The 16525-nt window shown below is 37.2% G+C and overlaps 1 long non-coding RNA gene across 2 annotated transcripts in view; it reads left to right on the top strand.

Annotated features, from left to right (window-relative positions):
• Positions 1 to 5301: 5301 nt before the first annotated feature.
• LOC144312410 (uncharacterized) overlaps positions 5302 to 16525 on the top strand; it is a 56462-nt gene continuing 45238 nt past the window's right edge. For both annotated transcript variants that reach the window (XR_013377871.1, XR_013377870.1), the window contains exon 1: positions 5302 to 5463. This is a non-coding gene — a long non-coding RNA (uncharacterized LOC144312410). The remainder of the gene's footprint in view (positions 5464 to 16525) is intronic.

Here is a 16525-nt window from a genome sequence, read left to right as displayed (position 1 = left end):
ATATCCCAAGGTCTGAATATAGCTTCCAAATAAGATTTCTAACAGTAATAGATAAGACAGAAAGACCTTTGGTTTTCCAAAAAATAAAGACATGACAAGCTATACTTCTGAGATATTTTTGATCAAAATTATAAGGTGCTTTATGGGTACTGGGGAGAAAAAGTTGTTCCCACCAGGACCTGAGATAGGATCATTAAAAAAAAATCAATGCAGATAAACTCCATTTCTTGTTTTTGGTATTGTTTGCAGATCAAACGTATGTACTCATTTTTTACAGCATTTGGCCAAGTCCTCAAAATATCTTTGCAAACAAATAAGGGGTTGACATACTCTGGAAGGTGGCTGAAGGATTGCATCCAAAGTATATGAATCAATATATTAGTTTTAACCTGCATTAATATATTCATTTCAACTGAATATTCAGAATAACTATGAACCAGCAGAGGTCAGTCATAGTGCAATAAAAGCTTATGTTATGTAGTGCTAACACTCTGATGGACCAAGGTCATATGTAGGGTTAATTAAAACTCTGTTCTGCAACGGAAAAATCAGCAACTGCTTCCTGTCTCACAATCTTTTAAAAAGTCATGAGATTTAATATTTTAATGATGATGATTTTTTTTTTGTCTGAGTTACCTGAAATCAACAGCTCTTGGGTTAAAATACACGACTTCATTGAATGATCTAAACAGAGTGTAGAGTTTCGTATTTGATAGCACGCATCAGTGTCAAGTCTATTTTACCCAATAATTGTTAACAATCATAAACAGTCATAAACAATAAAGTTATGAATGTCAACTACTTTGTATTTTCACATAACGTGAATCTCATAATGCATGTGGCAACCATATAGAAAATAGAATATCACTTTTGATACCACAATATTATATGTTCCTTAAAAGTTATGGGAAAATATCTTTTAATCCAACGAAGAAGTGACCTTTGAATCAATTCCTTTATTATTAGTTCAAATCAGCCAGCCATGTAGGGATGGGAGCAGAAAGTTCTAGGCAGAGGGAGGGAATGGAAAAGTCCTATCATGAGAATGGGCACGGTATATTCTAGAAGGCTCCAAGAAGCCTTTCATAGCTGAAGTGGAGCAAAGTGGTTATAGTTAATCTGGTCAGGGTTGAGAGGTAGTGGGGGCCAGTTCACATAGTGACTAGTAGTACAAGGATAGGGATATGAATTTCAGTCTAAGCAAAGAGGGAAGTCATTGGATGGATTTAGGGAAGGAAGGGATTTTACCTGATTGGTTTTTAAAAGGGTCATTCTTGGCTGTTGAGGGGATTGTAGAACATAGACGAGTAAGAACAAAAGTAGGGAGACCAGTTAACAAAACTTCTGCATAAGTCTAGACAGAAATGATATTGGCTTGTATTAGGGAGGAAGCTGAGAGAAGTAGAGGCATTCAGGATATATTGTGAAGGCAGAGCTAGGAGGATTTGAAAATATGGATGAGATAGATTATGAAGGAAAAGGATAAGTCAAGGATGGCTCCTAATTTGGGAGTTTGGGTGCATTTAATGGATGGTTGTGCTGTTAAATATGGATTAAAAATATGTACTAAGCATCTACTATGTAGAGAACACTTTTTCTGGCAAGATATATTCTTCTAACTTCTAAAATATTTTTATTGCTAACAGACTGTGAGGGCAAATCACATAAAAATTTAATTGTCATCAATATTTCTATTTTATTTCAAGCAAATATTCTAAGTAAGCATTTTTCTGACTCTCTCATTATCTTTTTTGTTAATAACATAGATCAGGGGTCAGTAAATATTTTTCTGAAAAGAGCCAGATAGTAAATATTATAGGCTTTGCAGTCTATATGAATTCTGTTGCAACCACTCAACCTGGATGTTGTAGTGGGAAAAGAAAAGAACCATAGTCAATATGTTAAGGAATGATGTGGCTGTGTTTCAATAAAGCTTTGTTTATAAATCAGGCAGTGGGGCCATATTTGGTTGGTGGGTTGTAGTTTGCTGATCCCTGACATAAACTATAGGTCCTGGAACAAGACGAGAGGGAGGAAAAGAAAATCAGTTCATGAAAAAAGAAGTCAAATACTCATCTGTTGATTGACAACAATGCATAATGGAAGTTTTCTTATTTATTTATTTTTATTTATTTTTTCCTTGTAGTGTTTCCAATAGTCATTCTTCTGATTGCTTCAGGACCCCCTCACTCCACATAATCCTGGTAAGACTATAAATTCTGGTACTTTGCTCTCTGTCACAGTGACAGGTCCTTACCCACATTCGCCAAACTGAGTAGTTGCTTCCCCATGGTCACAGAGAGTGGGTTAGAGGTGGGTGCACTATTCAAGCAGGTCAATTAGAATCTTCCCTGCACTTGATATCTAGATAGTAGGAGACAGTTTTCTTGACTAAGGGACAGCTAAGAGGAGGCTCAAGTTGTATAAATTACAGGGGCTGTTTTGCCAGGCATTTGGTCAGTTCAGAACAACTGCAAGCAGAGATAAACAGAATCAAGAGCCATGACAACATTGTCTGGGAAGCTTAAGCAGGCGATGTCGAAAGCCAGAGAAATGCCAGGACTCTCGTTCTGTAAGTCAGTAAATTCCCCCCTCTTGCTTCAGCTAGTTTGAGTTGAGTTTTGATCAGTTGCAGACAAAAGTTTTTAAACAAAAATACTGCTTCATTGAATTTGAAAGGGGAGGACAATTACCATTTGAATTCCTCGAATGTGCTGTGCCTAATACATGTTAAACTTAGTTAAACTTGAAATAGTTTTATGTTTAAGGTTGAGAGGACAGGGACTCGGCTAAGCAATTTGCCTGAAGTTACATAAGTTTTTGGTCGAGTTATGATTTGACTGTTGATGTTTCTGACTCCAAACACCACGCTGTTTATGATACCACGTAGTAAGGAAGCATAGAAATTAAATGACAAAAGGATTAAATATAATTTTTGGATTTCTCAATTTCTTTTAAAGTAGCTTCAATTAGGGCTCCAAGACTGTGAGAATAAAGGTGATTTTTGCAGCATCAGAAAGACAACTGAATCTCTAAGAAGTTTCTTTCGTAGAAGCAGCATATGAGCTGTTAGGCAATCAATCATGGACCAACTTTCAAAGCTGCTTTGAATCTTAAAATGGAATGTTTGTAGCTTAATTGTCCATAGGCTAAAGCTAGAAAATGTTAGCCTTCTTTTTTTCCTGCTTAGAGAGACCAGATTTCATATGTATGCAGGAAATGCGGAGCCGGGCAAACCATTCATTTCCATATCTCTAAGTAGGCTGTGCGAGTTTGACGAGGAAGGGCAAGTAAGGAATATAAAAACCAGCATCAAAGATTCATGCTGAGGAAACTCTTCTTGAGAGCTACATGGAGACAGGAGTACAAGAGAGGTTTCTTCCTAGGTGGAAAGAGGTGATAATTAAACATAATTTGTAGAAGAAAATTAATAGTGATGGACTTGAATCCTTTATGGCAAATGTAAATTTCAAAGCAATTTTGTGTGGAGAAGTAAAAGGCTATAATATATGGCTGAGTGGTATATGCTGACAGTAATGGTCCTCTTGTGCAGTGAGTTATTAAAGACTTTCATCTCACAGTTTTCAACAATGAAAAGAGAAGCAGTTTGGGGGCATTTTCTGAGATATGTCCCTTGTGTTGATTTAGCTGGTATGATCAGTAGGTTATCTCAACAGCTGTATGGAAAAGGTTAAATTTGCTAAGGAGATGAAAGACTACAATGTGAGAAGCATGCTATTTAGGAAAGATGTATTGTTTCCTCTCTGGGACTAGCAAACCATGACCTTGGACAAGTCATTTAATCTCTCTGGGACTTCGTCTCCACATCTTGTCCAAGGATGTTGTCCATAGCCTCTTCCAACTCCAAAAATCTTGGATTCCCCCTTGTGATAAGAACAGCCTCTTGGGAATGAGTTTTCCTCTCTGTCTAGGCAGTTTGCCCTAAAGAAACCTCAGGGATGTTTCACTTAGAGTCCATCTTCTGTCTCTCTTCCTTTATTTTTGAAATGGATTCTAGAATCAGCTCCGGGACTACATCTTCAGGGAGCACCAAACAGAGATAGTGAAGGGCCAGAGCCATCTCAGAAAGCTTGGTACTCAAGATTTCACATAGGTCTATGGATGGAAAACTTGTCTGGGAACCAACAGCTCAGCCTAACTGGATCACAAAACATATGACTCTAGGTTTGGGATGTTCTTTCAGTCTTGGCTTGTGAGAATTAGATCCCACAGCTCTTAGATATTCTGTTCAACTTTTTTTGCTGTTTGTGTTTCACTTGGGAAGTTTCTATTAACCTATCTTTAGGTTCACTGGTTCTTTGGCTGTATTGAGTCCAGTTGGGAGCTGATATTTTTTTATTTCTGTGTTTTTTATTTCTAACATTTTCTTCTGATTTTTAAAAATAGTTTCCACCACTCTGCCAATAATACCCATTTGATCTTGGTATGTATATATTTTTTTTCATTAGAACCCTTCACAAGTTAATCATAGTTACTTAAAACACCTTTTCTGTTAATTTAAATTCCTTATCTATTAATTCGCCTGAATATGGTTATGATGATTGCATTGTTTCCCTAACCTGTGTTTTCTTGCCTTTTGATAGGCCTTTTGATTTTTTGCTGAAAGTTGACATGTATCAATAGTAACTCCTGAAGCAAATAGACCTTTCGGGTGGAGGATTTATATTAATCTGGCTACAAGTTGGGCTGTGTTTAATGTTTGTTGTAGCTCTAGGGAGTACAGACACCAGATCCCTCTAGCTCTGTTGGTTTTGTTTCCTCCCTTGGTCTTAAGCCTTCTCTTTGGATTACTTCTCAGAGGCAGTCCCCGTCCTACAGCTTTCTCTGCTGTAATTCTGTTATACCGGATTGGTAAAATTGTTGGTGTGGTAGTTGGGTATAGGAAAGGGAAGTCTTCCCAGTCATTTAGTGGAACTCTGTCTCAGGGTGTGGCCTTCACAAATGTTTCTGTCCCTCCTCAAGGTGTGTAGCTATCTCCCACCTTCCCTGTACCAAGTTTCCAAGACATTTTCTTGAAGCTCTGTCCCTGTTAACTTTTCCTCTCCCTGCAGAGTGAAATACAAGTACCAGAAAGGAATGAAGTGGGAAGGATATCTCTTTCCCCAGGTGAGATAGTTTCCGTATTGCTCTGTGGTGAAGTATTTTATCCCGGAGATTAAATAAGCTTTTGTTATAGAAAAGGAAAGGAGAAGATTGCGCTTGCTGCTTTTCCCCTCCTCCTGTCAGCACCGTAGGAGATTTTTTTTTTTTTTTTTTTTTGGATCTTCATTGCAAGAATCTTTCCTGGAAGGAAAACCCAAGAAAGTGTGTGGGCTCTCTGATTGCAGCACAAGGAATTTGTCATGATCAAGCTAGTTAGCACTCGGACTAAAACAATCTGTCAAAACTACTGGTAAAGCAGGCAGTTGTACAATGTATGGCTTCCAGTGGCTTCAGCTCCAGGTAAGCATTATCTCTAGTGCTGTATCTCTCTGGATGCATCAGTCTCTCCAGAGATTGGAGTGGTGGTTTGCTCTAATACCTCAGTTCTCTGATACGTTTAAGAACAGTCGTTGATTTTTAGTTTGCCTAGTTTTTCTTGTAATGATGAGACTGATGACACACAAGCTCCTTAAGCTTCAGAGCTGAAAGAGGGAAGACTCATGTCTACCTCTTTCAATGGAATATATATATATATATATATATATATATATATATATATATGCTCTATTTTAACCCTAGAGATGCACACCATCTGCACAAATAGATATGTAAATCGAACAAGTCAAGTAACTTTATATAAGATAGAAGCAATCATTAAAACCAATAAGATACATAACATAATACAGGTTTGTTGTGCTGACCAAATGATACAGAGAAAATTCCAGAGTGAGTGCTGGATGGCAGAGGAGAGGTGCAAGGAGTTGCTTTTTGGAAGATGCACTCATCATTCTGTACCTCCTTCTTAGTTAACATTTTGGAATTCATGTTTTATCTTAAAAACTCTTATAAGTAAAATCAAAGGACAGAAAAACATCTATCTAAGAAAATGAAGGCTAAATCCAAAAGCACATTGAAGCATATGGAAAAAGCACACATACTCAACAGACTGAAGAGATGAAGAGGAAGCTCTTCTTTATCCTTCTCACTTGGCATATATTCACAAATAAAAATGTTTTGGTTCATCGAACCATGACCCGCAGTTTAAATTTGTTCCATATGATATTCTCTGACTCGAAAGTGTGTCTAATAAATTGCTCAATGTGTCTTTGCTTAAAAATATAACATTGAAATGTCACATCTTAGAGTATATATACTTAGCGTGTTTTAGGTGAAAAAAGTCATTATACCAAAAAAAATCATATCCAAAAAATGGTAAACTTTGTCAAGAGCTCTTATGGCAAAACATCATTAACTGAGCAATCCCTATGAGAAGCAATTCTGTAATTAGTCATAGTTTTTATTTATTTTAACGTCTTGAATCAATTAATTAGTAACTTTGCTTCCTCCTGAGCAATGTAAAAAACATAGACCACTTTCATTTTCCTTAGTGTTTCTGCTAGCTTCTACCAAGCCATGTGGTAGCTGCCTGGAATTTTAGCTCGTAATTATTGTTAAGATTCTTTTTTTTTTTTTCGTAATAAATACTTAGGCCTGATAACCAGTGGTTCCCCCTTCTCTGTAATGTCTTCCCACATACTCCTGCTTTTTTCTGGATTCATTTTCTTTTTGGATGTAGTTCATCCTCTGAGAAGCCATTATTTTCAGAATGGATCTACAAGTTATAGACCTTTGGTGGCCAAACTCACCCTCAAATGACAATGTGTATAGGTATAGATTTCTAGAATTAAAGTATTTTCCTGAGCACTGGGACATGCTCCACTGTCTTCTTGTATCCAATATTGTTAATGCTGTGTTACCAAATCTAGCGTTACCCAAATTCTTAAAGTAGAATGTGCATGTGGCAACCATATAGAAAATAGAATATTTTCTGAGGCAAAACTGTTAGGATAAGTAGTTTTTCTCTTTACTGCTAGTGCCCTGAGGTGAGTCTATAATATGTCAGCATAGTGTTGGTACTGTTGTTGTTTGTATTTTGGTTTTACTTTCTCATCCCTCTTAATTTAAATGCATGTCTTTCTTTAGTTTTTAGAAATTATCGGTGATTTTTTTGAATATTGTTTTCCCTTCATTGTCCCTATTCCTTCCTCCATAACATCTATTACATGTTAGGACTTCTGTTCTATCCTCTTAATTGTCTGTGGATATTTAGAATTAGATTATTTGTTTCTTACAATGAGATATTTGGAGTTCTTTATATATTCTGGATATGAGTCCTGTATTAGATATGTGATTTGCAAATATGTTCTCCCAATCTGTGTCTTGCCTCTTCATTCTCTTAATAGTATCATTCAAAGAGCAGAAGTCCTTAATTTGGATATAGTCTAATTTATCATTTTTTTATGGCTTCTTCTTTTTGTACTGTATCTAAGAAAGACTTTCTCCTACATTTTCCTCCAGAAATTTTATAGTTTCAGGTGTTATATTTAGGTCAAAAATACAGTGTGATTTAATTTTTGTAAATATTTTAAGATATGAATTAGAGTTTTGTTTTTATTTTGTTTTATATGCTGATGCCAACTTTTTCTAGCATCATTCGTTAAAATGGCTCTTTACTCTACAAAATAACTTTTCCCTCTTTTTTGAGAACCAACGCATCAGATCTGTGGGGGGTTCTACTTCTGGTTTCTCTATTCTTCTGTTCCACTGTTCATCTATCTTGACTTTAATATCACACTTCTTTGATTACTACACCTTTATAATGAATGTTTCGTTAAAGAAATTTTTTAAAATAAATTTTTCATAGTTCTAGCATTTCTAGATATTTTACATTTCCATGACAATGTTAGAAATAGCTTTTCAATTTCCACTGAAAAGCAGAAATTTGATTGCGTTGAATCTATGGCCCAATTTGGGAAGAACCGATACATAAATGATAGTGAGTCTTCAGGTTCACGAATATGATATACTTCTCCATTTACTTATGATTTAAAATTTCTTCAGCTGTAGGAAGGAAATTCCTCAGCTTGGTAAAAAACCTGCAGCCGATCCATTTAAAACACTGAATGCTTCATGATTATGAAAGGAAATAAACAAAGATGTCTGCTGTCACTGTTTCTGTTTAATATTGTATGGGAGATCTTAACCAGCGCAATATGGCAAGAAAAAGAAGTAAAAGCGAACAATTTAGAAAGAATAAGAAAACTATATTTATTTGCAGACAATATGATCATATATGTAGAAAATCCAAGGAATCTACAAAAACCTAAGCAAACTAAGGAGTGATTTAAGTAGGATGCCAGGATATGATGTCAATATACAAAATTGATTGAGTTTTTATATAGTAGCAATCAACAATTGGAAATTGCAATTAGAAAAAATACCATTTGCAATATCATAAACATTAGAGATAAATATAAAACAATCTGTGTAAGATTGTGTAAGAGCTGTGTGTTGAAACTATCAGCTATTACTGGGAGAACTATACAGTGTTTATGCATCTGGCAATCGAATAATATCAAATTTTACAAAATTAATCTTGAGATTCAATGAAATAATGGTCTCAATCAAAATCTCAATGGGATGTTTAAGGAAATTGATGATTTGATTTCAAGTTGTATGAAAATGCAAAGGCAAGAATAGTCAAGACTATTTTGAAAGTGAAGAGTATGTAACCTTTTGGTAAGACTTACTATTAAGCTACAGTAATTAAGACAGTGTGATAGACATATGGTTGGTTGAATGTAATCAAATGGACAATCTAGAAATAGTCTCACACCTATATGGTTAATTGATTTGCAAGAAACCTGCCAGGTAATTCAAAGGGAGAAAGAAAATTCTTTTTATCAAATGCTGCTGAAACAACTGGACCTCATACTGAAAAAATGAACCTTCCCTGTTATCTCACACCATATATAATAAATAAGTCATCATGGATCACAGAACTAAAGAGCAAAAACTATGCAACTTCTAGAAAGATCTAATGGAGAACATTTTTGTGATTTTGAGTTAAACAAAGCTTTCTTGATAGGACACAAAAAAGCATAAAACATTAGGAAGAAAAAATAATGATGAAATGATTTTCATCAAAATTTAGAAATATGCTATTTTGAAAATGAAAGAGCAAGTACATCCTGGGAGAAAATGTGCAAAACGTATCTGATAAGGAACTTGTATTCAGTATAAATAAAGAGCTCTTACAATAAAATAGTAGGAAAAAATACGTTTTAAAAACAGAAAATGGTTTGAACAATTACTTCCCCAAAGACTATGCATGACTAGATAAAGAATGAAAAGATGCTAAATATCCCTACAAAATTGAAAGAGAAATTAAAACCAGATGAAATGTTATTACACATCCAGTAGAAAAATCTAAAATAAACGAACAACAACCTGAGTGTCAGTGAGGATGTGACCTCTCATTGCTGGTATAAACACAAAGTTATGCAGCCCATTTTTAAAAAGAGTGTTGGCAGTTTCTAATGAAGTTAAACATACTTTGCCATTCTACCTGGCATCTCCATTTCTGAGTATTTATTCAAGGAAGATGAAAACATACATCTGTTTGTTTCATATATATGATAGAGTTGTATGGAAATGTTCACATCAGTTTTATTCTTCATACCTAAAAACTGGAAAAACCCAAGGGTATATAGATTGGTGAATGCATTAACATATTGTGACATGTCCATTGGAGGAATATTATGTAGTGATTTGAAAGTACCAACTACTGGGCAGCCTGGGTGGCTCAGTGGTTTAGTGCTGCCTGCAGCTCAGGGCCTGATCCTGGAGACCCAGGATCGAGTCCCACGTCAGGCTCCCTGCATAGGGCCTGCTTCTCCCTCTGCCTGTGTCTCTGCCTCTCTCTCTCTCTCTCTCTCTGTCTCGCATGAATAAATAAATAAAATCTTTAAAAAAAGAAAAAGAAAGTACCAACTATTGAAATAATCAATGATGTGATGAATCCTAAAAATATTATGCGAAGTGAAAGAAGCCTGATATGAAAGACTGCATATTATATTATGCCACTGGAATAAAATTCTAGGAAAGGCGAAAAGAACTACAATGACACCAAGAAATCCAGTGGTTGCCCAGGGCTAGGATAGGAGGGACTGGGAGGTGGTGAAATTATTCAGATGTTGACTGTTATTGTTACGTGACAACCGATAATTGCCAAACTCAGAATTTTATGTTTTAAATTGATGATTTTTTAAAAAGATTTTATTTATTTATTCATGAAAGACACACACACACACACACACACACACACACACACACACACACAGAAGCAGAGACATAGGCAGAGGCAGAAGCAGGCTCCCTGCAAGGAGCCTGATGCAGGATTTGATCCGAGGACCCCTGAACCAAAGGCAAATGCTCAACCACTGAGCTACCCAGGTGTCCCTAAATTGGTGATTTTTGTAGGTAAAATATATCTCAATAAAGCTGATAATAAAAAAGAAAGGCTCAGAAATGACAGAGAAAATAAAGAAGACTTTTTCTTTGAGAAACAAAAGCTTAGGATAGTATACTAGAACCCTCAGAAAACTTTTTCATTCCGTCTAAATCAGAAGTGGCTCTCTGAGGAAAATCTCCCAAATAACCTAGCTGTGTTCTTTGCTCCAGACCAAAATTCTCATTTTTTTTCCTGGTTTCTATTGTTACCTTCTCCTTGAAAGATCGTTTTTTCCTTTATTGGCAAAGAATCTTTAACAGTTCAGCTTTGATATTCAAAGAGTAAACAAATCACATTATTTCCATTTCACCATTGCTGTGAGGAGACAGTGTGAGGGAGGCTGGTAACTTCCTTCCCCCATACACCCCCACAGGCTGCCTGCTGCTTCCAAGACTGCCTGCAGAACCCATAGTCCCCTCCATCAAGCTGGGAGCAGACATGAGCCTATAGAATGAAGGGCTTTGTGAATCTTTCCCTTACTTTCCTTAACAACTGCTTAGTCCCAAAAGCTGTCTAGCTAGAGATTTGTAACACAGTAGGAATTGCGAACTCAAGGTATTTCTAACCGTAGTTTAAAAACGCCATGAAAACGTAGAGGTGAATGTAATCTTTTTCAGTCATCCTTGTTAGCTTGCCACGCACGTATCAATGGCTTCATTACCAACACAGTCACACGGAAGTATTTAAAAGTTTACTTCTATTTGGAACATCTTTATCCTACACCTTTTATGGCTTTTTCATCTTCCATAACTGTCATCTTCAGCATTTGCAGCCCTTCTCAAGAGAGAGGAAGAAAAATATGTTGTGTATATAATATATGATGACTCAACCCTGTTGTTATCATCACTCATAGGAGAGATGAGGGATCATAAGGTATGAGTTATCCCTCACTCCCTCATTCACAGAGATAAAAACATAGAAATGCCATCCCAACATTTAGGCAAGATATACATACTAAGAATGGCAGAAAAAAATAAATTGTCCCAGTAACTCCTGTATTCTTTCCACAATAAAATGGTAGGATTGAGAGAAGCAATGGAGCCTTTGGAATAAAATCATCATTCCATCAAATATGATCTTTATATTTATTTAGATAAAGTCTCCCAGTGTTTTGGGTTTTCCAGGAGCTAAGGGACCAATGGGAGAGTCTCTAAACACATCTACTTGTATATGAGATGGGTAGATTTCAGCAGAAGGTTCTGGTTTGAGAGCTAGATTTGCTTATGGAATTTAGGGAACGACGAGATGCTGCAAATTTTCTGAGCAACAATCCTAAAAAAAAAAGATCTTCAGTGTTGTAACTTTGGACTCATTCTTTACTCTAATTCACTCAGTACAAATGTACACTCTATAGCACTACTCACGTTAATGTCTACGCATAGTGACCTGTTCCCGGATTTGGTTTAAGGACTCCTTGTTTAAATGTTTTCCCATATCGTAACTGTGTGTATTTGGAGCTCTGGAAGTCATAGCAATTGATTCTGATCCTTGTATAGGATGATCACTGTCCTACCAAAGTTCCCCCCTCCAAGTTGCAATTCTATAGGAATTTTTGTGAAACTGTGTTATTAAAATCTCATGAGACATACATAGTCATCCAAAGATATTTGTCGTCCAATATATTTTTCTCTCTAGCAACATAGAGCTGTTTAAAGAATGCTCTTAAAAATATTAACATATTTCAAATTTTCTTGCATCTACAAGACCCATTCTATACTGTCCTTGCAAAGTGGCATGGGAACTTAAAAAAACAAAACAAAACAAAACAACAAAAAAAAAAACAACAAAAGACAATTCCAGAAAGGTTTTACATGTGGACTCTTGTTTGTGGCAATATCATCTTTCATCCTTAGTTGAGACTATTAGAACTGCAAGGGAACCTTCAGGACTGTTAAGATGATTAAGAGCCACATTTAATAGTAGCTCCAGTAGCATCTTGACAAACATTTTAATTTTATATCTCTCAAGTAAGCCCATAAAACAGCATGATCTAAAAATTCTTAACAAATATATTAATAAAAATTTAAACATGTGCGCATTACTTATGCTGTTTTGAGTTAATTACATAATAATATTGCCTTGTATACACCTTAATTAGATTAAATATTGATCAGTGCACTTTTATTGATACTTCATTACCACACAATAACTGTCTTGTTATATCTAGATGAAACTTTAAATTAATTAAAGACTTTGGATGTAAATGAAAAGTTATGGAAAGAGATCCCTTTTAAAACACAAACAGGACTAGAAAGCTCAGTCTATGAATTAAAGCAGAAAAGAAAAATTCAACTCAACCTATTTTAAGGGTTTAAAGTAATTAGATCTAAGAATGATGATCCAATTTTTTCCCCAATAGGCTTCAGCTGTAATATCAGTTAGACTAGGTTCATCTATCACTCTGTGTTAAGGAAGAGGTTATGAAATATTACAATTATTCCTAAGGATTATGGTCTTTGTTTATTTCAAAAAGAAGCTAGATTTTAAACAGCATCTAAGATTTGTTAGCATGTGATTAAGGCTGTTTATTTTCATGCTGATGAGCTGAGAGCTGTTTCAATGGAGAGATGCTGTAATCTTCCCATGATCTGGAAAATAATTCATGGCACTTTTTATGTTGTCATTAACTGTCATGTCTCTTGAGTTAAATATGAGCCCTGTCATTTGGAAGTCAGAAAGCGGCTCCTAAATTTCTCAATTTCATTAGCAATTGATTCAAATCATTTCCCGAAAATAGTCTGAATTGACATATGAATTGTAGTGGTTCCTCAGCTTGGTGATTAATTAATCAAGCCATCAGGTTCACATTAAACTATTTATCAATCTTACGATTTCCTGCTTTTCAGAAAAAATTAAAAAGCACTCTAATGATATTTTATGAGTTTGGAGAAAAATTAAAATGGGACCAAAAAAAAAGTAATGTGTCCTTCCTAATTCTGAAGCTCTGTGATGTCAGTTTCTGTGAGCCAAGACACGCGGGGAGAGTGGGCTGGAATGTGCACCCCAGAGACGGCACCGTGGGGCATCCTGTGGGCCTCAGTTTCTCTACCTGTAAAATAGATAAATGAACTAAGCGATCTCTCGTTTTTCTTTCACTTTTAAAATCATGGGAGTCTGTGAATCAAAATGGGACGTGATCGTCGTTCCTTTTATTTTTATAGTTTCAATGTGTGCCATTGGCTTTACCTTAACAAAAACCAAACAAACAGTGTAGGGTCATTGATAGAGGCACAGAGTCCAAATTAAGATTGTAATTGAAGTTCTTGGAGCAACATTGGACACTGTTCTGCAATTTGCATTTGAAATACTATTTTCCACGAATGCCCACATTAGTCTGGGTCTTTTCTGTGGCTGTTAGAACAAGGGGCTACAGCTGATTGCCTCAGCCCCGAGTGACAGTGTGAACCTTTCCAAGCCTTGGGCCCCACCGAAAGCTGTTCGCTGAGAAAACTGCTGGCAAAACATCAAGTTGTTTGCCTATTTAGCCTCATTCAAACTTTGCTGAGTTCAGTTAATAGCCAGTTCTTTTCAAAATAAACAACTAGCCAACCGAATTCAGTCTCTTGTCTTTGGAATTTGCTGTGTGTGTACCGACAAAACAAATGTCTCATTCTACACAAATCCCCCTGGGATGACTTACAGAATGCTGAGGTTTCTCCCTTAAAGTTAACTGCGTTTTAAGTGCTGGACTTCCTCTGATGTTCTAGAACAGAGGGTACAAGCCACAGAGAAAGGCCCCCATGCGGGCCCCTGTGCTTCTCCATCTGGGACAGAGGCAGCCTTTCTGGCTTCATGTCCCAGCCTCAGGAAGATGGGGAAAATGAAATGTCCTTTTCTTCATCTCTTCTCCTCCTCGGGATGGGCTGTGGCTAGCCGGCCCTGTGCAGTGCAAACTGCCCAGACTTCAGATGGAGTCCAGAAAATACACCAGCCATGACCTTCCTTGGGGACTGGGGGCAACTACCCCCCACTCCAACCTTGAGGAAATGGATGGAGGCCTTTGGGTCTGGGGTCTCACTGGTACCACTGCAGCGCTGACCGTCCCCTGCTACTGACACACATACACCTGATCCACGAGGAGGTCAAGAGCCAAGGAGAACTTGCCCAAGAATGACACCTCTTGGAAAACTCTGGCCTGGTAGGGGAGTGAGGTGGAAATGGCAAAGTGGAATGCCTACGTGACACACAAACCCATAAAGCATCTCATATTTAGACTTCAACTGTGTCTCCAAATGAGGTTATTCACGCAACTGCCGAGATGCATGATGGAATTGGAGAAAAAACAAAGTTCATCCCATGACCAGAAACTTACTGTTCTTTTTTGGAAAAATATTGTCCATAACCCTCATTTTATCAATTTGGTGATCAGCTTAGGCGTAGCACTTTTTTTTTTTAAGTAGGCCCCATGCCCAGCATGGAGCCCAGTGCAAGGCTCGAACTTATGACCCTAAGATCATGACCTGATCTGAGATCAAGAGTCTGATGCTTAACTGACTCAGTCACCTACACACCCTGCACAATATATATATATTTTAACTTAAAGAGTTAATTTGTTTAGCATAACCATTAAACATGTAATGTGATTTTCATAACTCCATTCCAGTATTTTTTTCATATTTTTTTCATATACCAGGAGCTTTAAGAAAACAGAGAAGCCCAGGCCTCTTTCAATCTCTCTGAGGCTTTACTCATCTGTCCTGGGCATCCTTCAATTTCATCTCCAAGTCAAAGCCATGTAGTAAAAGGAAAATAACACCTGGGAGATGCACATTACAAGTACCAAATGAATGACGTAAGCCCTGTAGTAGCCTTGGTGCATTGCCAAGAGACACCTCCAATTATATTACTAAAGAGAAGGAAAAATCCCTCACCTCTAGATGATATCCTACTCCTGCTATTTTGTTATAATGCACTTGTAATGCATAACTATCCCAAGCCCTTTCTGGAATATGCCATGCTTTCAAACTCCCAGACTAGCACCATGAGGATGGAAAGGAATTGCATTTGCAAATGTCAGCCCACCTCATCCATCTCCCCTCATTCAAACAATACGCATTCGAGGTTCAGCAATCGGAGTTATATATTTTTCCTTAATGTTGTTGTAAGGTAATGGTTCTCTTATCTGAAATTCATCAGCCTGCTATAAATTTAAACTCCATTACTGCCAATAGAGAAAAGCTAAGCACCAAACCACTTTCAATAAATTTGCACTTATGCAATTGAACTGATACGGCCTCAGAGGAAAAGGTGAAACTCGTCTTGAGATATTTAAGTTAGTGTGAGTCACTGCTTCGTCTGGTGTTAAATTGGATCCATCGAGAAATGTAGGGCAGCACTCATCAGCCCTGAGTTATACGAAGAGATTTCAGGCTGAAAAAAAAAAAATCTGTCTCCAGCATTCATTATTAGATGGTGTAATTCTAAGAAACCAGTGGCTGGCTCTGTTATTTGGCACAACTAAATGCTACAAATGGAAATCTTGATGGATGAATGTTTTTATGAACAACATTAATCAGGCTCAGGCCAGCCCAGGTCCTGGAGATTTGTCATGTCCAGTCATGAAGCTGTAAGTGAGGATGTCTCCGTACTCAAAGCGAAGAGGGTAATTACAAACATTTGCACGAAGCTTCAGGATTGACGGATAATACCCGCCCAGATCTAATACACCCGCCTGGGGATACAACAACGGTTGTTCCCGTCTCCTATCTCTGATCAGAAAACTGAGGCTCAGAAATGTGGTATGACCACCTTGCCTGGGTTTGGGAAAGTAATGACAAGTGATGTCTTCCTGGCTCTGTGTTTTCGGTGGTGGAAGATTGAGAACACGCCCAATTCAGCAGTCTCGAAAAGCTGCCAGGGTCTCTTGGTGAAGAAGGACATCTTGATCCAGAGCCAAAAGAATCAAATGAGATACCCACAGAGGCACGGCTGTAGCTTCCTTGGAGAAGGGGCCTCCCAAACCTGACCTCCTGAAGCAGTCCAGCCTGGGGAGAGGGGTCAGCTGGCCAA

This window comes from Canis aureus, chromosome 4 (assembly GCF_053574225.1).
Source record: "Canis aureus isolate CA01 chromosome 4, VMU_Caureus_v.1.0, whole genome shotgun sequence".
NCBI classification, from domain to species: domain Eukaryota; kingdom Metazoa; phylum Chordata; class Mammalia; order Carnivora; family Canidae; genus Canis; species Canis aureus.
Note: the sequence above shows the minus strand (reverse complement) of the source record. Positions and strands in the feature narration are given on the sequence as shown.